At 45.6% G+C, this 27,210-nt stretch overlaps 1 long non-coding RNA gene across 1 annotated transcript; it reads left to right on the top strand.

Moving 5' to 3' along the window:
• Positions 1-19,111: 19,111 nt before the first annotated feature.
• Positions 19,112-24,401, top strand: LOC116660790. The gene is made up of 6 exons (XR_004316425.1): positions 19,112-19,197; positions 19,555-19,795; positions 22,040-22,207; positions 22,558-22,588; positions 22,766-22,889; positions 23,470-24,401. It is a non-coding gene; the product is annotated as an uncharacterized LOC116660790 (long non-coding RNA).
• Positions 24,402-27,210: the final 2,809 nt, after the last annotated feature.

Here is a 27,210-nt window from a genome sequence, read left to right as displayed (position 1 = left end):
AATTTCCCCTTCCCATCATCAATTCCCTCTTCCCATCATCAGTTTCCCCTTCCCATCATCAATTTCCTCTTCCCATCATCAATTTCCCCTTCCCAACATCAATTTTCCCTTTTCCAATATCAATTTCCTCTTCCCATATAATCAATTTCCCCTCCCTGACATCATTATCCCCCTTTCCAATATCAGCTTTTCCTTCTTCCTTCCCAACAGAGACTCAGTTCTCCGTAGGAGCACTTTTCTCTCCCACATTCGTGCTCTGCGGGGAGCATGGTCCTGTCCTCAACCACAAACCATTTGTTTCTGGAGCCAGGGAACCTGCTCCATTTTTGTATGTAGGGTCACTCCACCCCTGTCTCAGTGACCCCTCTCTCAAGGTCCCCAGTCAGACACTATTTTAGTTATTTTAATTTCCACATTCCACCCCAGCAGTGTGGGCTTGTGTGCGTCCTAAACAGGCAGCTTCTGACTGAGCCCTCTCAGATACTTCTCCTCTCTGAAATCTTGGCCCCTGTGTCCCCAACCCTCCTCCATCTCTGCCTCTTCCCACAATACTCCGTACCGGAAGGGGTGGTTTTACCCCTTTCCTGTGATAATCCTCAGGGTTCAGCTGATCATGCTTCGCTGCCTCCCTTCCTAGTGAGTGTGGTGTCGTGGACACGCCTGTGTTTCAAAGCAAACATGCCCAAGTTCAAATCCCTGTTTCCCCACTCACTCTGTACCTTGGGGACAACCTCTAGCTTCTTTTCTCAATGGTAAGTTGGGTTCACTATTAAGCCCAGTATTCCTCTGAGAACTGAAGTGAATTATTGTACAGTGTAGACAGCTGGAAGTGAGTAGTTCACTCATCCAGCTTTTCCACCTACCCCTTTGAACACGGAACCTTCAAGATCGAGTGTCCCCATCCCAGGAGAGAATTTGATGCTGAAAAGTCAGTCAGGACAGCACACCTATGGATGGATGCAGAGTCTGGTTTTCCACACGTCTCAACAGGTGCACAGTCACCTGCTCAGACCCACTCAGAGGACCGCCTATCAGTAGGGCAACCACAGGATGTGATGTTCAAACCAGGATGCCCTTGAGAGGGGAAGGGAGTATTGTTGGTTATTATCCTAGGCTGACAGGCACCAACCAGGACTGTAGAGATGAACCAGGGGTGAGTCAGCCCCAGCTTTTAGGAACCATCCTAACCAAGTCTACCCGTCAGCCCCAGCCTTCCTCTCCTCCTGGCAAAGGCCCACTTGCGTCCCAGCTCTGGGAGACTAGAGCTATGCTCTCCACGTGAGATGCTCACGTCTGCACGGCCGAGGCCGTCAGCACCTGTGCAAAGAGCAGCAGTTTCCAAATCCACCAAGTCGATGAACAAACAGCGCGCACTGGATAAGAAAACAAAATGAGACCACAAGGCCAGCAGGTCGGACCACTCCTGACTCCGCCAGCTGCCATCCCGGGCCCCTTCCAGGTGGAGAGGGCCCCCTTCCCTCCTTACATCACGGCAGGATGAGAGTAATGAGGTGTGGGAATCATTAGCCGACGACACCCTGCCCCCGAGGGGTGACGGGGTAGCAGCAGAACAACAAAGCCCGAGAGAATTTCGAAACGTCGGTGGCTTTATAAGCCTCCCAAGGTAGACGAGCGATGCCAGAACCAGTCTGTGGAGCTGGTGCCTAGAATGAGCCAGCTCTCTGATGCTGGTGCCAACGGTGCGAGAGCTTCACTCTTCAGGAGAGCCTGGTGCTGTCCGATCCGGAGGAAAGGTAATTAGTAATAGAGAGAAAAGTCGACCTGTCGTGAGAGAATCCTCCTCCTCTGTCCGTTTTGCCGTGGCTCTCCGCTAACGACAGCTCCCACTCCACCCGTGGTCAGGCTCCACGGACACTCCATTTCACAGCACCCTCCTTCTCACCCTCAGGCAGACTCGTGAGGATGCAGGCGCCCACTTCCCAGAGGGCAGCCAGCGCCAGCAGCTCCCAACCATGGCCCCATCACCATTCTTACAAAATAAGGATGTAACTGGGAGCAGGGAAGGATAAAGTAGGAGTTCAGGATTCGCAGATGCAAACTACTGTATGTAAAATAGATAAACAACAAGGTCCTAATTTGACACAAGATTGTAAAATGACTATAACTCAATAAAAAAAAGTTTAAAAAAAAAAGAAAGAAATCATAAGCGTATCCACGTTCTTAGTAAAGGATGCTAAGCATTATTTGTTAAATTGCAGATAATGAGTTATGTTTAAAAATCAATCATTAAACATCTAACAATTATTTAAACAACAACAACAAGGTCCTACTATATAGCACAGGAAACGATATTCAAAATCTTGAAATAACTTGTAATGAAAAAGAATGTATGTATAACTGAATCACTTTGCTGTACACCAGAAACCAACACAACATTGTAAATCAACTATCCTTCAATTTTTAAAAATGTAAGTAGTTTTTCACATCTACGAATCCACAGACAGCATCACCTCAGATGAGGCTAAACAGTTACCCACCTTATGTAGACCATGTGCACTGTGACCCAGTTGCAAAAATCCTAAGGGAGGCATTTGGGAAAACACTCAGGCATACGGAGGGGGCGTGGACACGGTTCTTCCTGCAGGTGATGCTCTGTCAAGAAAAGCTAAGGTGCCCAGAGAAACCTTTCCCAATTAAAGCTTCATAACACTGCCCCTCTGTTAATACGCAAATCCCTCTTGCCACCAGGCCACCATTGCATCACTAATCCTCTTTGAATTCATGCCTCAAACGAAGCAGGGTTACAAGAGGGGAGGAAAGAAGGTAAAGGAGGTGGGTAATGGGTGAACAGGGACCCAAAGGAAACATCACCAACTTCTGCCACGTCACCACCTGGCCGATCAGAGGGGGTGTGCAGGCTGCCAGCCCTGCCTGCTTTCACGCTGGTGGAACTTAATAGTGTGTCTGAATTTAGCAGAGCTCCTCCAAGACCTGTCTTACTCAGATGAAAGTTTCTTTGTGGACGTTCCAGATAAATAAGAAGTGCTCAGCTTAGCAGTTCAGTCCCTCGTGGTGAAACAGATGCCTTTATCATTTAATTTCTGTGCGTTTAATGAATAATCATGTGCATCAGATGCGAGTTGCTTGGCTCCAGTAAGACGCTTTGTCAACACACAGAAAGAGGCGTGCAGCTCTGCCAGGTTCATGGACTCTGCTAACGTGTCCTAACCAGCTTCCTGCCTCGACTGCTCAGGTTAGAGTGAACAGCTCTGTGAGGCGTGGCCCTCAGCCAGGGCACACCTGTCTACTGCAACCTGAGGGCAAAAAGCAAAGCCTCAACGCACAGTGAGGACGCCACACGAAGTAAAGGACCTGGTTTCGTATGCCGTCTTGAGAGACCAAACCTGTGTCCTATCCGTGCTACCCTGGTACCTTGCAGTGAAGACGGCCAGACGGCGAAACCCAGACAACTGAATGGGTCCGGGAAACGCACACAGCGGAAACACTCCGTACGTCTGCTCAGCACGTTTGGATTCTTACACCGTATCCCTCAGCATTACCTTTCGAATGCTCTAGACCCCAGAGCTGTTTCTTCGTCTGGGCCACAACGTTCAAATCTGCTGATTTTATGCCCATGTGTATGTTCCCTGAAAGGCTCAGAAAATCAATCACTCAGCCCCAAGTTGAACCATTTTGTCCTCAGTGCAGCCCAGCCTTAGAAGTGACTCCATCTGTTAACGATTTATTTGGAAAACAGGAAAAAAAAAAAAAAAAAAAAAGCAACCCTCAACTAGAATTGTGCATGTTAATTGCTGTATCCATCATAATTTTGGTAGAACAGTTTCTGTATATTCCAACCAACCCCACGGGACAATTTTCATGACAAACTCTCTAAATGAGAGAAAGGATTTAATGGTTTAATTGTACAAACCACCAACTAACTTATCCCCAAACTTTAGACAGATGTAATGATTATATGTGACTTACGATCATATATATTTTCATATATTGCATTTTGTATTAATATATGGCATGTGTGAAGTTTTCTATATTAATCTTCCATGCTATATGTTACATACTACATTGTGTATTACTGGACTGGGCAAACTTTATCTTAAAGGGAGAGAAAGGTAATGTTTTGGGCGTGCAGGATGTACAGTGTGCATTGACTCTACTTACCTCTGTTGTAGCAAAAGCAGCCATAAAAATATGTAACAAAAATATGTAAATGGGGGGGAACAGTATAGCTCAATGGCAGAGCGCGTGCTTAGCGTGCGTGGGGTTCTGGGTTCAATCCCCGGTACCTCTATTTAAATAAACAAAGAAACAAATAAATAAACCTAATTACTTCCCCACCAAAAAAAATTTTTTTAATGTATGTGTAAATAAATGAATGTGGTTGTGTGCAAATAAAACTTTGGAAAAACAGGTGGTGGCCAGCCCATGGGTCACAGTTTGCAGTCCCTGATAGATTACATGTCATGTATCACACTTCATTATACACTGTAAGTTATGAAATATGATTGCAAATTAAATACTAGAAATATTTCATATATGTGGACCGAATGACAGGGAAATTGTACTAATTCACTCCACGTGCAGTAAGGACTTCCAGGAGGAATCTGGTGACGATAATGATACAGGAATAAAACATCTCAGTGAAATGCTCCAACATTAACATTATATTTGAATCTATTTAAAAACGAATGCTGAAATGCTCATTAAACTGTGTCATTCTTATCTTAGAAACTAGCAGACATTCTGTCCTGGGTCTTGGGTGAGCCAAACTGTTCTCCTGAGATCCTCTGCTGCAGGATCCTTTGTGTCTCTGCCCCAGGTCCCCACATTCAAGCGGAATTTGTTGTATGTTACCTCCTTGATTGGGTTTCTCAGCAAGTCAAAAGATAAATGCTGCGCTAAATGTCACCTGCAGCATCTTTGACATTTAGTGGAACCTCTTCACTTGTACACCTTTTCTGCCATCTTCTTGATGGATTGACTTGGAACAGCCTTCCTTGATTTGGAGTTGCATTTTCTCATGATGGAGTCCCCAGCACTTTCCTGCCCTTCTGAGATTTCCCGCAGGATTTCCCACCGGAGGTTCGTGGGCCTTGGTGGGTCTCCAATGGGACTCCACAATCCTCATTTAATAGCTGAATTTCCTGGTGAAGTTTGGCCAGGGCTGCTTACTCCTCGGTCTCCTTCAAAATCGACTGTGTGACTACGTGATTGATTATGTGAACAAGCGGAGAGGGAAATAAAAAATAATTTCAAAAATCAAAAAGAAGGAAGAAAGGGTTACGGGGCACATTTTGAATTTAAATTCAGCTTTATAAGTGGCGGGAAGGCTTAATCATTTGAGGTAAGCATTAGCAATGACAGGATCGGGGTCCAAGAATTCCGTAAATGGCTGGATGAAGAGTAGACATTACAAAGGAAAATGCAGTAGGTGTACACGTGCAGTCCTGTGCTTGCATCCAGGAAGTTAATAGAACAACACAAAACTGAGTATGCGAAGGAAGACTGGGAGGTGGGCTTAGTCAACAGTAAACTCAGTATCAATAGCTCTTCAGTAAAGCTAATGTGGTCACAGAATATAATAAAGTTATCACAGCTGGGATAAAGATGGCCATAGTTCCTCCATGGAGGCATCCTCCGGTTCTCCCTCCCTGGGACACCCCTGTCTGCAGGAGCTTCTCATCCAAGGAGATGACGGGGATGCTAGAACCCACCTACCAAGCAGAGGGAAGAGGGAAGACTAAATATTAAGAGAGTGAGTGTAGGGTCCGTTGGTCACCAAACCAACAGTCAAGAAACAGTGACAGGACTGGAGATCGAGCAAAACCCAAGGAGTGAGTGGAGGTGGAGACGGGGTGACTGTCCCTGCCCACAATGGCTGGTATTGCTCATCGTTTGCATTTTCCAGTCTGCAGGGGCTTCGGGGTGAGGGGTTCCAAGGACAACATACGTTCTACTCTGCAAGTTAAGTCCCCACCAGAGCACCATGGCTGTTGGCAGGACACACTTTATAAAGAAATTACTGAGACCTTCCATAACCAAGTGAGCCAATTCCTCATAGCAAATCTTTCTCTGTGGGTACGTAGGTGCATCCCATTGGTTCTGTTTGTCTGGAGAACCCTGACTAACACGGGCTCCTATTAAAATCTAGTTACTCCATTTGACACAGGAGGAAACTGAGATTCCATCGCAGGATGTGTAAATAGCAGTGCCAGGGTCTAAGTGCGGCTCTGTTTAATTCCCAAGCCCATGTTCTGCCCTCCGCCTCTCTTACTACTAATTATTATACCTCTTATTGCACCTTAGACAAAGCAGAGGTTATTTGGGGAAAGGAGGAGGAACGAAGCAAGTCCTGTATCCCTCAGAAATGAGCTTTTGGTATCTCCAGGGGAACCCACCAAAGAAACCGGGGGGTGGGGAGGTGAGTGCGAACACAGCACTCGAACTGCTGCAACACACACACACACACACACACACCCCTTCATACTGAAGCCAGACTGGGTGTCAGAACGGCAAAACATCACCCCTGACAGTTGTAAAATGCCAGAAGAATTTAATTACACTGATGTGTATCTGCTGGAAGCCTTCCCAGAGATTCACGCACTCCAGCTTTCTGCAGCCAAATTAATCAACAGATTGTTATCAAGACACAAATCTGCTTGCAAAGATATTTTTGTGGAGTTTAATTCCACAAAGAAAACACTGCTGCTTGTTAATGTAAGAGAAAGTCATAAAATACCAGGAGAAAAACTGCATGCTTGGCAGCCCTCAGCACCACTGGAAAAGAAGATTAATCATTTGAACTAAGCAGGAATTCTGGAATTCAGGGCAGAGGGTCTAGCCCACCATGTTGTTTTGGGAACCAAACATTCCACATGCCACCATTTTGGGTGATATGTCTGCGAAACTATGGAAACAAGGTGGAGGGTCTAGCCAGCCCATGTCTTGGGGGAATTTTGGTGACTTCACAGTCATATCCTGACCTGTCTCCATCCAAGGACAGGATGATAAGTTACTACCATTTACCAGAAGAGCTGAGAGAACGCACAGTCTCCTGGCGATTTCGTTTGTCCAACCCACTAAGCTCCTTCATACACCAAGTAGACGATCTTGCCCGTGGTCATTTCCTGGCCTCGTTCCTAAGTCAATACAGATGGTTTTGGAAATGTTTTTGGAAATATCCATGGAGGTTCTACAGTGTGGTGCTCAGAAGAATCACAGAGTAAGAAAATAAACGTGTATCTCTGCTTTGTGTGTGGACTCATGAATTGGCCCGTGTCGTGTTTTGGGCTCATTTGTTTTCAACGTCTTCTGTTTTCTTTCTTCATGATAATTTTTCCTTCTCAAATTATCTTTAACCGCAGACCTTTAATCCATACCTAAGGCTGGTTTCATTATAAACCCTGTAACACTGCTGGACATTTTAAGCAACATGTCTGTATCACTTTAATACAAATTCAAAGTATATCAAAGATACGCTGCCAGAAATTGGCACAACGCTGTAAATTGACTATACGTCAATAAAATATATATATATACCAAAAAAAGTATATCAAAGAAAAGAATGAGGCCTTCCCAAATTCCCTACCCTACTCTTCCCTCTAGAAATTTCTTGTGTATCCTTTTTTAACTATCCTATGAATATATAAATACATATACATATATTCTATGAAGTATATATATAATTGTATGTGTGGTAGAAGCTTAAATTACTCCACATTCTCCAAACTTCAAGATTCACTTAAACTACTACCTTTCTACATTTTTTGGTACATATAGTTCTGCACCACTATTTAAAAAATTTTTTTCAGTAGTCCAACATTTGGAAATACCACATTATATTGAACCAATTAATCACTGAGTTAAAGATGTTAACGTGGGTTCTAATTTTGGACAATTCTAAACGATGCTGCAAACAGCTCCCTCTTCATATATGCTAGTACCCTTCCCCAGATAATTTTATGACATAAATTGTCTACATTTAAACTGCTGGACCCAAAGGACAACATGTTTAAATGTTTATAGCTATTGCCAAATAGTGACACTACCCAGAAATGTTCTATCAGGGCCCATTTCCTCAACCTTCAGAACAGAAGGTAGGATGAATTGCCAATGTGATAAATGTTTTATGACATTTCATGAATATATTCATTTGTATTTTGTTAATCATTAGTAAGGCTAAACGTCTTTCCAGATATTGTTTGGGATTTTGATTTTTTTTCCTTCTCTGTTCATTTCCTTGGTCTACTTTTATATTACACATTCTCTTTCTCATTAACAAGAGCGGTTTTTGTATTATTCACTGCTGTATTCCAAATACATTCTCCAAATTTGTCATCAGTCTTTATTTATGGTATAGCTAACCGAATGAAAATGCATGATTTCTAAGTATCAAGTCTGTTCTCATTCAGGTTCTGAATTCCACATCATGCTTAGAAAAACTGTTTCCACCTGAATATAAAAATCATCTATGTTTTCTGCCATTGAGAAATAGGATTTTGGTTCTTGAATCTTTCTGGAACTTTTTTGTAACTTACGCATATAGATCTAACTTGTTTTGTTTTGGATTGCCAATTTTCTTAATGAAATAATCTGTTTTCCATACTGATGTGAAATGCCACTATTACCATGTACCAAATTTCCACATTTACTTGTTTGAAATTTTTGGACTCTGTTCAGGTCCTTTGATCCTTTGGTCTCTACCACACTGTTTTAATTAGCTTAACTTTATATTTTGTTATTTTTGGAGCTTTTAAAGTCTATAATTATAGATCATAAGAAGAAACAAAAATAGTAGAGAAGGGGCCCACGTATCCTTTCCATTTCTCCCCGTGGTTACATCTTACATAATCATAGCACAGGATCAGCAGGAAGTTGACATTACACACAGTGTGCGTGTGTAGTTCCATGTCATTTTATCCTCTGTGCAAATCTGTGTGACTACAATTGTAATTAAGATACAGAAGTATTCCATCATCACAAAAATCTTCCTTTATAGTCACACCCACCGCCCACTCCCACCCCATCATCTCTAACCCCTGGCAACCACTAATCTGCTTCCCATCTCTATAATTTTGTTATTCCAAGAATGCCGTGTAAATGGAATCATACAGCATGTGACCCTTTGACAGTGGCTTTTTGCTCAGCCCAATGCCCTTGAGACCCAGCCGAGATACCATGTACAGCGATAGTCCATTCCACGTACAAATGGATCATGGTTTGCTTAACCAGTCAACCACTAAGGAACATTGGGGTTGTTTCCACTTTTTGGCCATGACAACTAAAGCAGCTGTGAGAAATTGTGTACAGGTTTTCCTGGGGATTTGAGCTTTTGGTGATCCAAGATAAATGTTCAAGCGTGCAGCTGCTGGGTTGTGTGGTAAGTGTATGTTTAGTTTTTTTTAAGAAACTGCAAAACTATTTTCCAGGGTGGCTGCACCAGTTTACATTCCCACCAGCAATGCGTGAGAGGTGTAGTTTCTCTGCTGCCTTGCCAGAATGTAAGGGTGTCACTGTTTTTTGTTTTAACTGTCTAATGGATAGATAGTGATAACTCATCATGGTCTTAATTGGTATGTCCTTAATGAAAATCTCTTTCGAGTGCTTATTTGCCATCCTCGTATCTTCTTCATTCCTTTGGCCCATTTTCTAATCAGATTTTTTTTTTTTAATGGAGGTGCTGGGGATTGAACCCAGGACCTCTTGCATGCTAAGCACACACTCTACCACTGAGCTCTGCCCTCCCCTAATCAGATTATTTTTTAAAGTTTGGCTTCTGGTAATTCTTTATTATTCTAGACGAGTCCTCTATCAGATATGTGGTTTGCAAATGTTTCACCACACACTTTCATCTTTCCACACTTTTAGCAGGATTTCATGCTTTATTTTTAAATCTGTGACCCACTTTGAGTGAATTTTTGCTTGAGCTGTGACGTTTAGGTTGAGGCTCTTTTTAAATTATTTTTTGCCTATGGATATACAATTGCCCCCCACTGTCTGTTGAAAAGACTATCCTTTGTTCATCAAATTACTTTAGCAACTCTGTCAAAAATGGGACCATAATTGTGGGACTATTTAAAGGTCCACTATTTTGTTCCACTGAGTCACGTTCTGCCATAGTTCATTGTACGTCTTGAAACTGGGTCGAGTGATGGCTCCCACTTTATCCTCCTTTTTCAGAATTGTTTAGCTGTTCAACTTCCTTGCTTCTCCACATAGATTTTAGAATAATCTGGTCTACAGCCATGAAAAAATATTTCTAGGATTTTGTGCTAAACCCGTGTATCAACCTGGGGAGAATTACTCTCCTTACTATGTTGGGTCTTCCACATATTCAGACACTCAGTAAATCTTTTGCGATCTCAACCTACGAGTCCCATTCATGTTTTCTTAGATTTACACCCAAGTATTTCCTCATTCTTTCAGCAACTGTAAGTTGTGTACTGTTTGAAATTTCAGTTTCCACGTGTTCATTGCTAGTATGTAGAAATGAAACAGATCTTTGCATGGTGACCTTCTATCCTTCAACCTTACTGAACTCATTTATTTGTTCTATGAGTTTGGGAACTTACTTGTTTGTTGTTTGTTTGTTTGTGTTTCCCTTGGGATTCTCTACACAGACTATCGTGTCATCTACAAACAGAAGCAGTTTTATATCTTCCTTTCTGGTCTATACAACTTTTATTTCTTTTTCTTACCTTATTACATTGTTTAGCACTTCCAGTACTAAGAGTGGGCATCCTGGCCTTGTTCCTGACCGTAGAGCCAAAACATTCAGCGTTTCACCACGAGGTATGATTTTAGCCATGGGCTTTTTGTACATGTTCTTCATCAAGTTGATGAAGTTCCTCTCTATTCTTAATTTCCCAAGAATTTTTTTTTTTCACGAATGCAGGCTGAATTATTCAAATGTTTTTCTTCATCAATTGATATGATCATGTAATTTTTCTGCTTTAACCTGTAAATACAGTGGATTGCATTGATTTTTGATTATTGAACCAGTCTTGCATACATTAGACATGCTGTGTAATTCTTTTTAAATAATGGTGAGTTCTATCAGTAAATATTTCATTAAGAATTTCTGCATCTTCATGAAGATGCTGGTCTATAGTTTTTGTTTGTTTGTTTGTTTGTTTGTTTTGTACTATCTGTGGTTTTGCTCTTAGAATAATGCTTGCTTCATAGGATGAGAAGGTAGTGTTTCCTTTTCTTCTATTTTTCTGGAAGATTTATGTGGAATTGGTGATAATTCTTCTTTAAACACTGGGTGAAATCTTTCAGTGAAATCATCTGGGCTTGGAGATTTCTTTTTCAGGAGCTTTTTAATTACAAATTCAACTGTCAGTTGTTAAACGCTTACTCAATTATGTGTTTCATATTAGGTGAATTGTGGCAGTTCACCTTTAGAGGAGTTGGTCCGTTTCATCTAGGTTCTCAAATTTAAGTGTGTGCAGTTGTTCATGGTGTTTCCTTCTCATCCTTTGATGTCTGTAGGGTCTGTCATGAAACCCTGTTTTCTTCCTGGTATCGATAATTTGTGTATTTGTCAGTTTTGCTAGAGGTTTATTGATCTTTTCCAAAAAGCAGTCTTTGTCTCGTTGGCTTTCTCTGCTGTTTTTCTGTTCACAATTTTATTGCTTTCTTCTTTTATCTTTATTATTTCCTTCCTTCTGCTTGCTTTGGGTTTATTTTGCTCTTCTTTTTTTAGTGTCTTATGATTGCAGCTTATGTTATTCATTTGAGAATTTTACTCATTTCTTATGTAAACATGTAGTGCTAAAATTCCCCTCTTAGCACTGCTTTAGTTGTGTTCAACAAATGTTGATGTGATTTCATTTTCCTTCAGTTCAGTGTATTTTTTTTTAAATTTCTCTGAGACTCCTTCTTTGACCCATGGATTATTTAGAAATGTATTGTTTATGTTTCAAACGTCTCTCCACACACTTGGAGAAAAGTACTTCCAAAAGATAATTTCCAGTTATCTTTCTGCTGTTTATTTCTACTTTAGTCCTATGACGATCAGAGAGCATACACTACCTGATTTCAATTCTTTTCAATTTGTTGAGTCTACTTTATGGCCAAGAAGAGGACCTATCTTGATATATGTTCTGCGGCTTCTTGAAGAGAAGGTATCATATTCTACTGTTGTTCGGTAGAGTGTTCCATAAATGCTGATTAGGTCCAATTTATTGATGACATTATTGAGTTCTTCTATATCTTTGCTCCTTTTATATCCAGTTTTTTCAGTTTTTGAGAGAGGAGTATTGATGAGCCCAACTGTAAATGTGGACTTGTCTCTCCATTCAGTTTTATCTGTTTTTCTTTCTCATTCAATTTGAGACCTTCCTGGTTCTCGTATGTCAAGTGGTTTTAACTGAGACCTGGGCCTTGTGAGTATTATATTGTGAGACATCTCATTTAAAACTGTGTCTTAGCAGGTCTCTTTGATACTACTCTGGTGGGTGAAGTGGAGGTGACGTATTACCTTGTTATTGCCAGATAAAGTGGAAGTCTACGTTCTCCAGTTTGTCTCCGTTGACTTTGGGAGAGGAGGGGTCTTTAGTTACTGCTGGATGGTTGGACAAGGGTAGAACTTCAGGCTTCCAGCTAGATCCCTACTGATGCCATCCTGGCTGGGAGAAGACCTCCATGACACAGCTGGGCAGGCGGCCTTTTGACTGCAGGGGGGGAGGTGAGAGTCCTGGTTCCCCCCTACATCTCCTCTGACATCACCCCTGCCAGAAGGGGCAGGTGCGCCTAGAGGTCGGGGGGGGGAGTCCAACCTCCCATGTGATCTCCACTGACCCCACAGAATTTGGGAGAAGGGCTTTCCACCATCCAGGGTGAATGAAAGTCCCAGTTCCTCACTCTGCCTTCCCTGACACACCCCCCCCCCAACAGTGGAAAGCTGGAGCAGCCTGTGAGCCTGTCAAGGACGGAAGTCTAGTCTCCCCATTTGGCCAGCTGTGAGTGTGGAGGTGGGGCCACAGCATTTTCTGTAGCATTTGATTTGAACAGAGCAGTTATTGTCTGAAAGTTTTCTGGCTTGCTAGGCTGCTGCTTTCCTGGTTCTTTGACTGGAGTGAGCAGATTTGGGGGGGATCTTTTTTTTTATTTAAAAATTTTTAAATTTATAAATAAAATTAAAATAAAATAAATTTATTAAACAAATAAAATTTTATTAAATTTATTTAAAAAAATTTTTAATTGAAGTATAATTGATTTACAACATTGCATTTGCTTCTGGTTACAGCATAGTGATTTAGTTATATATCTATACATATTATTTTTCATATTCTTTTTCATTATAGGTTATTACAAGCTATTGAATATAGATCCCTGGTATATATAGGAAGACCTTGTTGCTTATCTATTTTATGTATAGTAGTGTGTGTGTGTTAATCCCAAATTCCTAATTTATCCCTCCCCACCTTTCTCCTTTGGTAATGGTAAGTTTATTTTCTACATCTGTGAGTCTATTTCTGCTTTGTAAATAAGTTCGTTTGTATCGTTTTTTAGATTCCACATATAAGTGATATCATATGATATTTGTCTTTCTCTGTCTAGCTTATTTCACTTAGTATCACAATCTCTAGGTCCATCCATGTTGCTGCAAATGCCATTATTTCATTTTTTATGGCTGAGTAGTATTCCATTGTGTATACATATATACATACGTCACATCTTCTTTATCCAGTCATCTGTCGATGGACATCTAGCTTGCTTCCATGCCTTGGCTATTGTAAATAGTGCTCCTATGAGCATTGGGGTGCATGTGTCTTTTCAAATTAGAGTTTTTCTCCAAATATATGCCCAGGAGTGGGATTGCTGGATCATGTGGTAACTCTTTTAGCTTTTCAAGGAATGTCTGCACTGCTTTTCATAGTGATTGCACCACATTACATTTTGAGGACTCTTTTCTGTCCTGTGCACATTGGTGTTTACAGGTTGCTGGCTTCTCCAGTATTCAGTATGAGCATCTGTGAGGCAAAAGGAAAACCAGGAACTCATTATCATGTCATCCCTTTGGTCCCAAGGTCCCTAAGCCGTCTGCCTTCTTCTCTCGGCCAAGCAGAATGTTCTTCTGATTGTTTCACATACCATTTCCAGGGTTTCTCATTGTACTTGTGGTGAGGAATAAGGAAACGCACATATACTCCATTTCCCAGAAGAAAACGTCTCTGTTGTATGTTTCGCTTCTGGTGAGGAAAAGCAGTCTCCATTTTCCCTTCCTTTTCACAGTCACGTTGGCTGTTGTGTTTTGCTCTTTCGGGAAATGTTCGGGAGACACTTGTTGAATTCTTTCTCAGAATTCCCATTGGGGTGACATTGAACATAAAGCGACTCCATGACAGAATCATTTATTATGTTCAGCAACTCAACTGGAAATAATCCACGGTCTCATATCAGAGCTGTTAAACATCTTAGGTTAACCAGTCAGCCCTGGATACTTCAGATTCCAAGATCAGAGTTTTCTTCCATTTCATGCATCGCAGGTTAATCGCACAGTTCTGCCTCAGTATCTTTCCTCACCAGTGATTTTTTTTCCCACCACACCACCCTACTGTATGGTCGTGATGCAGGAAAGATGGATGTGGGATGCAAGGAGGGCCGTGTCCCAGGCTTTGGTTGAGCCCCTGGGACGTGCCCCGCCACGTGTGGGTCCTTGGCTTCGCGCAGGAAAGAGTTCAAGAGCGAGTCACAGTTGAGTGAAGGCAGATTTATTTAGAGAGATACATGGAAAGGCAAGAGAAAGGCCACGAGGTGTGGGGTTTGGGTGCTCAGATTAGAGTAAAAGTAGGTACACACTCCATAGACAGAGTGCGGGCCGTCTCCAAAGGGGGAGAGAGAGAGGGCTGTCCTGGGAGGCAGTGTCGCCAGTTGTTATGGGCTTGATGGCTTCATATGCTAATAAGTGGAAGGACCAGTCAAAGTAGCCTGGGGAAGGGGCTCGGATTCCCAGGAAGTTGGCCATTTCCCACCCTTTGACCTTTTGTGGCCAGCCTTGGGACTGCCATGGCGCCTGTGGGCGTGTTATTCACCATACTAATGTATTACAATGGGGATATAATGAAGCTCAAGGTCTACTAGAAGTCAAATCTCCCACCATCTTGAGCCTCAAGGCCTCCTGGGGTTGAATCTTCCACCGTTCTGGTGTTAACTGCTGTGTTATTCCTTGAATGGCTGTGCCCTGCCCCCTTCCTGTCTCAATAGAAAATTCAGTTTTTCCCAATTTTCCACCATAACAGTAGAGTATGAACTCCTGAAAGCATACATTGTGCTAACTGGGTCATTTGGTCTAGACTTTCTCACCTTTGCTTCTAAATGAGAAGACTTTAAGCCAATCATTGCGTGGAATGTCCCTGCTGGTAAAGAGTCTCTAAACTCTGGCTGAAGCTGCCTCTCCTTCTTGAGAAGGCAGACCAAGTCTTTTTACAGAATAGAGCAAACTGGCGTTTCTTGATTGTAGCACGAGTCTGTGTTTATTTTCTTTCGGTTACATAAATAGAGCCAACCACTCGGCAGAGAATTCTGCCGCATCTCCTGGGCTCCCAGGAGGAACGTTTTCTCCTCACTTGCCTTTTCTGCAAGGATGTGACAGCAGGAAGAAGGAGGCGGTGGTATTAAAACAAGTAGTCTGCCTGCAAGTTGCAGAAGAAACAGTTTTGGACAGATGTCAGAATGAAGAATCTCTGGTCTGGAGAGTAATTTTTATGCAAGAGAGAATGATGTAAATCAGAGCAAAACTGGAAAGAGGAGACGTATTTAAGGCAAAGCGGGACTTTTAAATTCAACCAAAAGCACAGAAGGCTCTCTCGGTAACAACATCCTTATGATCCCAAACGTGGCAGGGTGACCATGGGTCCGTCTTTCCCATCTCCACACGTCCCACTTCCGGCAGGTGGAGAGTCCCGGGGAGGTGGGCACAGGTGGAGCAACGTCTACAGAGAAAGTCTTCGTTTCACGCTGACGTGTAACATGGCCCGACTCTACAATGCTTAATTCCATTCCTTTTTGTTCAAAGATAGAATGTAGACATGCCCAGAAGAGTCCTCATTTTTCCTCACTGGAAGAAGATAAAAGGATTTGATGGCGGGGTGGGGGCGGGGCGTTGAAGGGGGGAGGGTGCTGGGGGAGGAGGAGGGAGCCATAGACAACAGGCCTTCTCCAGAGGACCACATGGTGTGCAGACGCACTTACTTACTGGTAAATGGATGTTAACTAAATGTGACTGGTTGAGCTCCCAAAGTTTTAAGAGAAAATTAGTTGGCCGGTTTGCTTCAAAATTCTTTTGCAGTAACATCTGGGGAAACGCGTTTTAGGTAGGTGGGTGTCATGGGCTGATATGCTTCCCCCGACCTAACTCATATGTTGACGTCAAAACCCCTGGCAGCCCAGAATGGGACTGTCTTTGGAGACAGGGTCTCTCCTAGGGTAATTAAGTTAGAAAGAGGCCATCAGGGTCGGTCCAAATCCAGTATGGCTGGTGCCCCTGTAAGAAGAGGAAATTAGGACCCAAACGGGCACAGAGGGAAGGCCATGTGAAGACGGGGAGGAGGCGGCCGTCTGCAAGCCACGGAGAGAGGCCTCCAGAGCAGCTGGCCCTGCCGGCACCTTGATCTCAGGCTTCCAGCCCCCAGAGCTGAGAGAAGTAGATGCCTGTCACCTAAGCCGGCCGCTGGGACGCTCTGGCCTCAGCTGACGGACAGATGGAATCACGCCCGCCACCTTCGGGAGGATGCAGCAAACCTTTTCTTCTGTGCCTTTAAGTTAGAGTCAAAGAACAAAGTGTAAAGCAAGAGATCAGGCAGACCAGGGGAGTGGCAGTGGTCCCCTGGAGGACATCTTCAGGAAGGCCTCCGGGCTCCTTCCGCGTGGGTGTGACCAGGGCAGCGAGCCTCAGTGACTCTCCCCACGGCTGCGGGTCACAGCCCACGTCCGGCCCTGACTCTCCCGCTTCGACGTCTCTCTGCCGCCTCCTCCAGACGTGCCTTCTTGGCTGCTGCGCCGCGGCCACGCTCATCCCCTTCCCCCACAGCTGGGAGGCTTTGCCTGCAGGCTCTCCCGCCCTGTCCTGCTACTTTGAGGAGCCCAGTTCTCATGCGAGATAACTTGTCTCTTTTTGTCCCCCAGGCCCCTCAAAGCTCCCTCTGTCACTAACTTTCCCCCACCCTGTGCACACTGATGGCCTGTCCCCCTGCGAGGCTGAGCTCCAGAAAACATAGTCCCTGTGTGGCCACTGCATCCTTATTATCTAGCACAGTCACCTGGCTCATTATTAAATATACCTTTACTGGGGGAGGGTGTAGCTCAAGTGGCAGAGCACATGCTTAGCAGGCGCGGGGTCCTGGGTTCAATCCCCAGCACCTCCTCTAAAAGTAAATACGTAAATAAACCTCACTACCTCCTCCTCCCCCAAATAAAAACAAATAATAAAATAGATACACATAAAAAATATTTGACGTGTAATAAAGTAGGGCTCTCTCTATAGGTCTCTGTATGCTCCCAGAAAAGCGATGGAAGAAAGGCTTTTAAGTATTCACTGCATTTCCACTGCCCCACTCATGAGCTTTAAGAAGGTATTTCCTCTGATACCCTAATAAGCATGTAGGGAAGATCTCTTGAGGCAAAGGAACAGAAGGAAATGAGGTCTGTTTAGCCCTTGGGCCACATTATTAAGCTTGTATCGGATTTTAATCCATCCATATCGATAGGACCCTTGCTAAATATGAGCTAAACGTGGATAACGCCGTCTTTACTTTCCCTCTCAGCGTGGTAGATAAAGGGGTGGCTGTTGGTACCCCATCAAGCATTACTGAGACAGAACCATCTGGGTCGTTTCCCTGAGGGAGGAGTGCAAAGCCGCAGCTCTGGAAAAGACGTGGTCAGAAGTCCATCAGTGGTCGGAGCTGAAGGCTTTAAAAGTGTTCTGGGTTAAGTCCGCTGACGATGGGTGTGAAGCTAACTCAACACTATCACTTGGACTCCTTAGTAACTAAGTTTAGTGACTAACCACGGCCTCATGTGACAGTGATTAAAAATCTTTGGGCAACATATCAGACCCAGATATTTTTTATTTTTTTTAAGCATCGTTAATTTACAAATGTTGTGTTAGTTTCAGGGGTACAGCAAAGTGATTCTGTTATACATACACATACGTATATTCTTTTTCAGATTCCTTTCCGTTAGAGGTTATTACAAGATATTGAATATAGCTCCCTGTGCTGTACAGCAGGACCTTGTTGTTTATTTATTTTATCTACAGTAGTGTGTATCTGTTAATCCCAAACTCCTAATTTACCCCTCTCCCCTCCCCCCTTTCCCCTTTGGTAACCATATTTTGTTTTCTACGTCTGCGAGTCTGTTTCTGGTTTGTACGTAACTCAGGCCCAGATACTTGGTGAAGCCTTCATGGTCAGAGGCCTTTCGCTTCACACCTAACAAGTTAATCACACAGGTCTTCTGCCCCAACGCAGACAACCACCTGTGGTTTTACTACAACCAAAATTAGTGTCGTTCAATGCGCAGTGTTCGTCTCATCATCTTACGATGGCTTCTGTTCGCTCTGGCAAGCACGCGGGTTTAATGCAGAAGAGGCTCCATGTCCTGGCAGGCCTGTAAATGTCCTAGAGCTGACTGATGCGGTTCCGGAGGCCGCACGAGGGCGCGGCCGGCTGTGGCCTTCCCTGCGGCCAAAACAGCTTCCTGAGTTGGTGGGTGAATTAGGAAGGGCCCCTGCTCCCTCTTTAACTTTGTAGGGAAGGTCCGTCTATGGCTTTTCCTCCCACTAGCCCCTCGCCATGGGAGCGGCGTAGTTCAGAGCTGTTTAGTCTGGCCTTGGTGCAAACTACAGAAATCTACACTTCAAATCCTGTCGGCTTAAGTTGGATCCCAATTCATCCAGTATTCTCTAGGGTTCGTTCTTTAAAATGACATAGAAATTATGTACAAGGGCAGGAATGTCTGGGACACCCTCCCTCACCGCCCCCTCACGCCCATCTAACTCACCACATGGTCCCCCCAAAACACCAGCCCCCAGCTCCCGGGTGTCCCCCTCTACTCCCCACCCTCTTCCTCCCACAGCAGGAGGAGACCTGGCCAAAGGGGTGGCCGTCAGGGCCATGGGGCCACACGGCTCCTCAGACTGCACCGTCCAAAGCGAGCTGTGAGCTCCGCTCGGCTGCTGGGTTGTTCACTCCTGGCGACCATACAAAGGAAGTAAGTAACAGCGAACGTCCTCCGACGAGGTCTTCGCCCCCTTCCACCCTTCCAGGGCTTACACGGGGGGGCAGGGGCAGGCTAGGGCTCCGGGGGGAGCAGCTTCCAGTGTTAAGTCCGCCCCCAGTCCTCCCCTTTCTCTTTCTACTCTCCGAATCTGTTTCCTCTCCTTTGTGAGAGGCGTGGTAACAGTACCTCCCTCCTAAGGGCGTCCTGCGATTAACGAGGCGCGGAACGCCGCGTAAGTCCCCGCGCAAGCGCTCCGCACGTGCGAAACCCCACCCCCGGTTCCCTTCTCTCGGCGGGAAAACGGCAGATTTGTAAGAAGCCTTTCAGCTTTTCCTTCTTCCCTCCTAGTGGTTGGCACCGAGGTTTCTCAATCGCTGTTAGAAAATAAGCCAGCGCAAGCCCCTGTCATCACACTAAATAATTCACAGACGAGGAATCGGCCATAATGGGACCACCCATCTGCATGAACTGTGGGAAATCAAGCTCCCCGAAGAGCCAAGGATGCCAGGGGTGAATACAGACACCGCTAAGGAGCCGCGGAGAGCGTGGCAGTTGACAGGAACTCAAGCGCCATCTACAGGCCACGGGGGTAGGTGCAGGTGGCCGGAGCCGCGGGAAAGGCAAAGGGGACCCCAGGTCGGGCTAAGCGTCAAAACCTGAAGCCCCCGTGGAGGGAAGCGATCAGTGTCGACAAAAGAGAATTTCAGTCTTTTTACTAAAAATTTAGATATATAGATACACAGATGATAGATAGAGTTATATAGATTTGTGTGTGTATTTAAATATGTTTTCAGTACAGAAGGTCCTCCCCCAGCACCGCCGCCCAGTCTCTGTCCGATCTCGGGCCATCACTAAACTCAGAACCTCAGCTGCCCCACTTGGTGAAGTGAGAAGGGTCCCCCTTACTGGGCAGGGCTGTTTTAATGATTCAGGGAGATGCCGTAGATAAGACGCTTACCGCGGAGCCTGAGACAGGCAATGAGGTGACAGTAAGAGCAATATGATGACGTATTTGTTCATTTGCCTACTCATTTAACACCTATGTGTCAAGCATGCCATGTGTCAGGCCCTCGCTGGAAGCTGGGGTGCAGCCGTGAGCTGGAAGTGAGAGTGAGACAGGAGGGAAGGGGACAGGGCACAGCCACTCAAGGAATGACAGCATTTTAACACCAAAATGGTGGAAGATTCACCGAAATGGTGGAAGATTCCATTCCCAGCTGGCCTTGAGGATTAAGAAGCTTGACTCCTAGTAGACCTTGAGCTTCATTATATGCTCATTGTAACAGCGTGATGAATAACATGCCCGCAGGCGCCATGATAGCGCCCAGGCTAACCGCAAAAGGCCAAAGAATGGGTGGGGGCCCAACTCCTGGGAATCCCAGCCCTTTCCCAGGGCAGTTGGAATGGTCCCACCTGTAGGCGTGCAAAGCTACTGAGCCCATAAAATATGGCAACACCACGCCTAGTGGCCCTTTCCGCTCCCTCCCCTTTGGAGACGGCCCGCACTGTTGATGGGGTGTGCACCTACTTTTACTTTAACCTGAGCACCCAACTCCCACACCTCTTTCCTTGCCTTTCTCTTGCCGTACACTCTATGCAGTGTGCATCTAAATAAATCTACCTTGACTTAAGGGTGGCTCACACTTTAATTCCTTCCTGCCTGATGCCAAGGACCCACACTTGGCAGGGCACGTCCCAGGGGCTCCACCGAGACCTGGGACATGGCTCTCCTCGTGCCCCACATCCGTTTTCCTGCGTCAATAATGCCACCAAGAATCTCCTTCTTTGGGTCTTTCAGCTCTGTCTTAACGCTGCCGATTCAAACTAAAATGGCTTTTATTGTGATCTCAAAATTCTGGCCAGCAGCTCCCGGGGCTCCATGTTTTTGCTGAGCGTACTCAGTGGAGAGGCGGTGAGGGAGGGTGTCCCAGCATTTCTGGCAAGCCCCCAAGCTGGCTGGTGTAGTTTAAGCCTGTCCCTGAGCTGATTCCACCGTGACTCCTGAGGCCAAGGGGGGAGCCAGTGTCTCTACCACATGGATTCCAAACTGAAACTCAGGGGTAGTGGGAAGGAGAGGTGGGGAATGGGTGCTGGGGAGACAGCCAACAATTGTTCCCTAAAACGTGGAAACGGGGGTGTGGGAAGCTGGCACTTCAGTCGCTAAAGGATGGACTGAGTGCCCCTGCAATGGCTGCTGTCACTTTGTGTCTTTATTGGCCATGCTTGGTGTGTAAATATCCATGGCTTCCCTGACTTTTTCACGGAAGCCTCCTCATTATCTCTGAGTTCTCTTGCCCTTAAATGCCACTGTCTGCAACCTTCAGTCACCCTGGTCTTCTTTTCCTTTGTGTTCTTAACGAACCTTTTCGACCTCAGGCAAATCTCTTCCCCTTCCTGGGGGTGGGGCTGAGTAGGCCGAGGATCTCTGCCCCAGCAGCACCGGTGACACTCCAGGCTGTGTTTGGATGACCACCTGCCTTTCTGGGACATAAGTCACTGAGGAGTTAACTCCTGAAGGAATGCCAGCATGTGCCCTGCACCCTGCGCCATCTCATATCAATCCTAGCATCCTGCTTTTTAATCAAAATGAAGAAGAAAATAGAGGGTTTTTTTTCCCTTGGGGAGATCACCTTGAAAAATCTCAGTACTTTCACGGAGTTTGTCCTAGGTTTGTTTTAACAAGGCACATGCATTTGAATTCATGCTTCAGGGACAAGACCTCAGAGCCTTGGGAGTGACAGCGTCATTACTCCGCAGGGCTTCAAGCCACGAAGGGGAGGGGTTTCTGGTGAAACGTGAAACTTTGTTCCCCTCTCCCCGGTTCCATCCACAGGCATAGATACTGTGAAAAGACCATCCGTATATGCGGCAGAGGAAAGCAGCGGGGTATCCGGACAGACCAGACTGCAGCGGCCAGTAAACGTGGACTCAGCGAAAAAGGCGGAGGGCGCACAGATCGAGCCGTCACAGCTTTGTGCCGGAGACTGTTCGCTGCAACGTGGTAAGTGCCTTTAGAAATTGCTTAGCACTAAAAAAGTCTAGAGGTGGGCCATCTCACTAGACATTTGCCCTGAAGATTTTTAGAAAGGAAATCAGTCCCTGAACAAAGAACTTCATTCCCAGCGGTGAACGGAGATGCACATGCACGTGCGTGAGTGGGTGTCTGTGCGCATGCGTGTATGTGGTATGTTCTATCTTGGAGACTCAAAGCAGACGGGGAGGGGGAGGGGGAAGGGAGGAAGATGGCAGCTACTTTGAATTAGGAAATCTGGGAAAGGAATTTCAGGACTTCTTGTTGCTTTCCTCGATCCCCCATGGCCTTTTCTCTTGATTTCCTCCCCTTGTTTGCAGGAACACGTCCTTAAGAGACTTCTTAGCAAAGGTTAGAAATGAGAGAAATGCTCATGGGTCCTCACCACGGTCTGTCCTGACACTCGATGGGAAGAGAAGTCTTGCAACACCGTGAGGGCCGTGCTGGGCATGCGGGGGGGGGGGGGGGGGGGGGGGGGATGGCCGCATCTTCACTCCACTGCCTCCAGCGATTCTTTCCTGGCTCCAGATCTAAAGACCGTGCCCAGGAAAGCCTAGAAGTCACCCAGCCCCCGCCTACGCTAGCCGGGGACGCGGCAGGGAATAAGTCCCTGCCCCGGGACTTCGCCTCCTGTGATCTCCCGCCTTTGCAGGTAGGGCTGAGAGCCCCTGGGACACACTTTTCTCCACTGATTTAGATTTAGATTTATGCCCCACCCCCCAAATTGGTGCGCCAAACAGCTGTCCTGCCCTTTTTTTCTGACTGTGAACTAATATTATGTTTAGGGAAAGAGAGCTTTATAAGGATCTCAATGGATTTATTAATTGGAATCATTTTCTAGCGACCTCTAGTGGCAATTGTCAGAGTTGCATCACTCCTGTTTCGGGGCCCAAGGACTGAGAGGCTGAGGGCATCCCCAGGCTGGAAACGGCTTCCAGCTCAGCTGCCCTTGCGGGGCTGATGACTTTGCTGGAAGGACAGAACATCCCTGCGCTGTTAGTCACGTGCGGGGAACATGGGCTTCTTGTCCCCATAAAAATCAAATGACTCACTAACCAGGTTCTTTCTCCCACTCTCCACGATCCTGCGATCCTAACCTCATGCATTGGAAACCCACACTGTTTACAGCGATGCAGTTTTTCAGTAGTGAGAGTGGATTGCTCTTTTTCTGTCATTCTCTTTTGCATAAGCGGACCGCCTATGTTGCTACGCCTGCATGCTTTTGTTTTCAGTTACAGAGGGTGAAAAAGCCATCGCCAGCTACAAGGAAAGAAACTTTGAAGACAAACCTTTTTAGATGATCCTCGGTCACCGTATTTTTTAAAGGCACATTTGGCGAGTAAGGAGGGGATCACTTAAACCACCCACCCCTGCGGAGGAACGTCCCCTCCCCTTGCTGCGGTTCCTTTGGAGAACTGAGCATCGCAGACATCAGAAGGATGTGCTTTGCTGCTGGGCCATCCGCCTGGTTCTCTGCGTGATCCCTGTGACAGGCGCACAGCAGGCATTTGTCGACACGTTAACCTAATGACCTCGCCTGGGATCAGTTTGGAGAGTATCTCGTTATGATTTCTGTGGCCCATCGATAATATTGCATGTTTGCATTTGGAACAGAGCGTTTCACACGCAGTTAAATCCATCAGTGCTCTTCTATGTAACTGTGTTAACTGCAGTCTCGTAAAAGCACAGCACTGCTGGGGAAGGGTACAGCTCAAGTGGTAGGGCGCATGCTTAACATCCACGAGGTCCTGGGTTCAATTCTCAGTACCTTCTCTAAAAAAATTAATAAGTAAAATTTAAAAACCTAATTACCCCTCAAAAAGAATTTTTTTTAAAGCACAGCTTTTCTAATAAGCATGCGAGTTTTCTTGCACATGACAGGTTTTCATGCTAGGTTATTTTAGCAAAACACGCCCCCGAGGTATAATCAAGTTAGTAAAATTTATTAAGAGAATACAGCCTGTGCGATGACGATGCATATTAATAAGACCTACAAAATCAACACAGCTCTTGCCAGATCACTGTCCCTCCTAAATGGAATGTGGTAAACTGTATTTTGTAGGGAAGAAATGTGACGTTTATCTTATGCTAAGGAAATCCGACCTCACAAAGCTATTTTAAGTAACTAGAAATTTACCCTTGTTGGATAATAATTAAAACTTGAAGAATATGTGCCTGAAAGAAAAAGAGAGAAAAATGTGTTGTTCTCCCTGGTGAAGCAGATGGAGATCCCAGAAACCCAAGTCCCCTCCGCCTCCTCCAGGGACACGGGGACACAGAGAGAACATCGGTGATCTTGCAGGAGGCTGTGAGCACCTGCAGACTTGAAATTGCAACAATATTGATACTTTCTCTGGAAGAAAACCTAGACTCAGTTTGCACTTCTACTGGGCTAGGGAGACATTGCTTCTGCTTCTCTGTGTGGGCGTGTCTTCTTGATGTGCACTTTGGAAACAGAAGAAAATAGGGAGGTAGGTGGTTCCGCGGCATCCTTCACCCGCCACTCCATCTCACCTGGACCAAGGCAGACAGAGGAGCCGCGATGCGGGTGGGAAAGGGGGCGGCGGTGAGTGAGTGCAACCAAGGGCACCGCTGTGGGGCCGAGTCTGCAGGCAGCATCCCTTCCTCGCCCTCCCCGCACGAGGAAAAGGACCGCCTCCTGGGAGGAGCAGGGCGCTGGGCCCACGGTAGGTGATCTCAGAGAAGCCAGAAAGACGGCTACTCATCTTCCCACAGATGGACAGACTCCCTGGTCCCTTCTTGGAATGTAGGGTTTCAACACAGAAAATAAAACCTTCAAATTACAAGGAAAACATCTATATTGCAATTAAATCAAAGTATCTTTTAAAAGACGCCCAAATTGTGATGCGTGTACTTCTCTAATAACTCGGCAGCGAGATTTTGCAGATTTTGGTGGGTGTCATCTTGGAGCATTATGTGTGGCATCAGCCACAGCTGCAACGTGATGTGAAAATTACCGATTTTTACCGGCGAGCAGCCGTGAGGGCACAGAACACGTCTTTGGGTGTTCTCCCTACATTTATAGTAAGAGGAAATGCTACACTTCAGTTAGAGGTTAGTGAAGATGAACTGTGCCTTTCCCTACCCACGTTCACGGGCAGGTCCAGGCGGCCTTGGGCTCTAGGGTAGGTGGCTGCTGTTACCGTCCTGGGCAGGGGGGTGTGTGTGTGGAAGTTGCCACCCTGGGGCAGTGGACGGGGCCGTAGCAGTTGCCTTCTGCAATTCCAAAGACGTGGTCACTTGCCCCCATCGCTCCCCTGGGTGCGTGCATGTGCCTCCCAGGCCTTTCAACACACAAAGGATGGTTTTGAGTCTACGGCTCCGTGTCTGGGCAACACTTTTCACTAAAACCTCAGCATGTCAGACTGGGAAAGAGAATAAACAGGACAAATTCGTGGGAAAAAAAAGCAATACTAACGAGTTAAAAATGTTTAACTTGCTCTGTCTTTAAAAAAAGACACGCATGAAGAGCTGAGCCAAGCATGTTGGTCAGTCTCCATCTGTCCCCTCCTCCCAAACGGTACTCGAGGTCCCATGGGGGACACTGTGGTGACATCTGCCACCTTGTAACTCCTGCCCTCACTCATTCGCAGGGCCACCGCTAGGAAACACTCCAGCAAACAAGCCCCCATCCACTGACAAGCAAAGATCCCCAAGATACACGATTATATGAACAAAGTAAAGCAGAAAAGAATTTGTAGAGTTTACTCCTTCTGTTCAAAAACTGGGGTAAATATAAGAACATACGGGTATGTTTACGTATATATGCATTAAAAACCGAGGCTGCACAAGCCACGAGTGGTCATTACTTGGAAGAGGGGTAGCTGGGGGCAGGAGAGGGACTTCCCACTGTGACTCTGCACTACAGGAATGTATTAGCTATTCAGTAACTAAATGAATGAAATAAACCTGAAAAAGAAATGCAGGGCTGTAAAAGCGTTATCATCTTAAGGGTGAGCACCTGACAGTCAAGTTCGCGGTCTCGGTCTCGTTGCCAGTGTCAGGAAGCCTAGGTCCGGGCCTCCTCCACCTCAGCTGAGCATTACTCTTGTTCCAAGAGCTGGTTACTGAGCACTCACCAAGTACCCAGCCTGAGAAACACATGTGATGGGGAAGAACAAATCTGACCCCACCCTGGATCTGTTTCCTTTACTTTAACCTTTGTGTTCTATTGCTTTTGCTATGTTAATCATTAAACAAATGTTACCTAGAGCCTGAAATCATACGTAATGGCCCACTTCTGGGAAATCTGCCTCTCTCGGTAAGGAGCGTTCAGCGAAAATACCTTTGTTTAGCTCACAGGAAACATCCTGGTCACGCCCACCCGTGACGGACCACAGGAAGGAAGAAATTAGCACATCTCCTACAGCTGACGGCTGACGGGGAAACAGGAAATGTTTCATCTCTCCTCCTTCTTCTTTCAGTGTAGAAGAAGCCTGAGTTACAACTCAGACGGTTTTTTGGGACACCAGTCCACCATCTTCTTGGCCTGCTGGCCTTCCGAATAAAGCTGCTGTTCCTTGCCCCCAAGAACTCGTCTCTCAATTTATTGGCCTGTCGTGGGGTGAGTGGTGTGAGCTTGGACTCGGTAACTAACTGACAGTCTCCACTACTGCGAGGATTGATGGAGAAAACTGGGTGAGGTGGGAACAGGTCTGACCTTGGGAAGGCCACCGTGACTGGCAGTGGCCAGGCTTCGACATGGTCCTCTGAAGTTTTAAGTTTACTTTGACACATCCCCCTTCTTAAAATCCCTCATCTCAAAAAAGATTTTAAATGTTCCCGTAAGGAACTCACAAACTGTCCGAAAACAGCTATCAACGCTGAATTGCAAGGTGTAATTCATCCACAATGAGCGCTTTTAAACACGCCTTTGCCCGTGGAGAGACCCGAGAGGCTCATTGTGACTTAGTGGGAAGCTGTTACATACTGTAACGTTTACTGAAAACACC

Source organism: Camelus ferus, chromosome 31 (assembly GCF_009834535.1).
Source record: "Camelus ferus isolate YT-003-E chromosome 31, BCGSAC_Cfer_1.0, whole genome shotgun sequence".
NCBI lineage: Eukaryota > Metazoa > Chordata > Mammalia > Artiodactyla > Camelidae > Camelus > Camelus ferus.
Note: the sequence above shows the minus strand (reverse complement) of the source record. Positions and strands in the feature narration are given on the sequence as shown.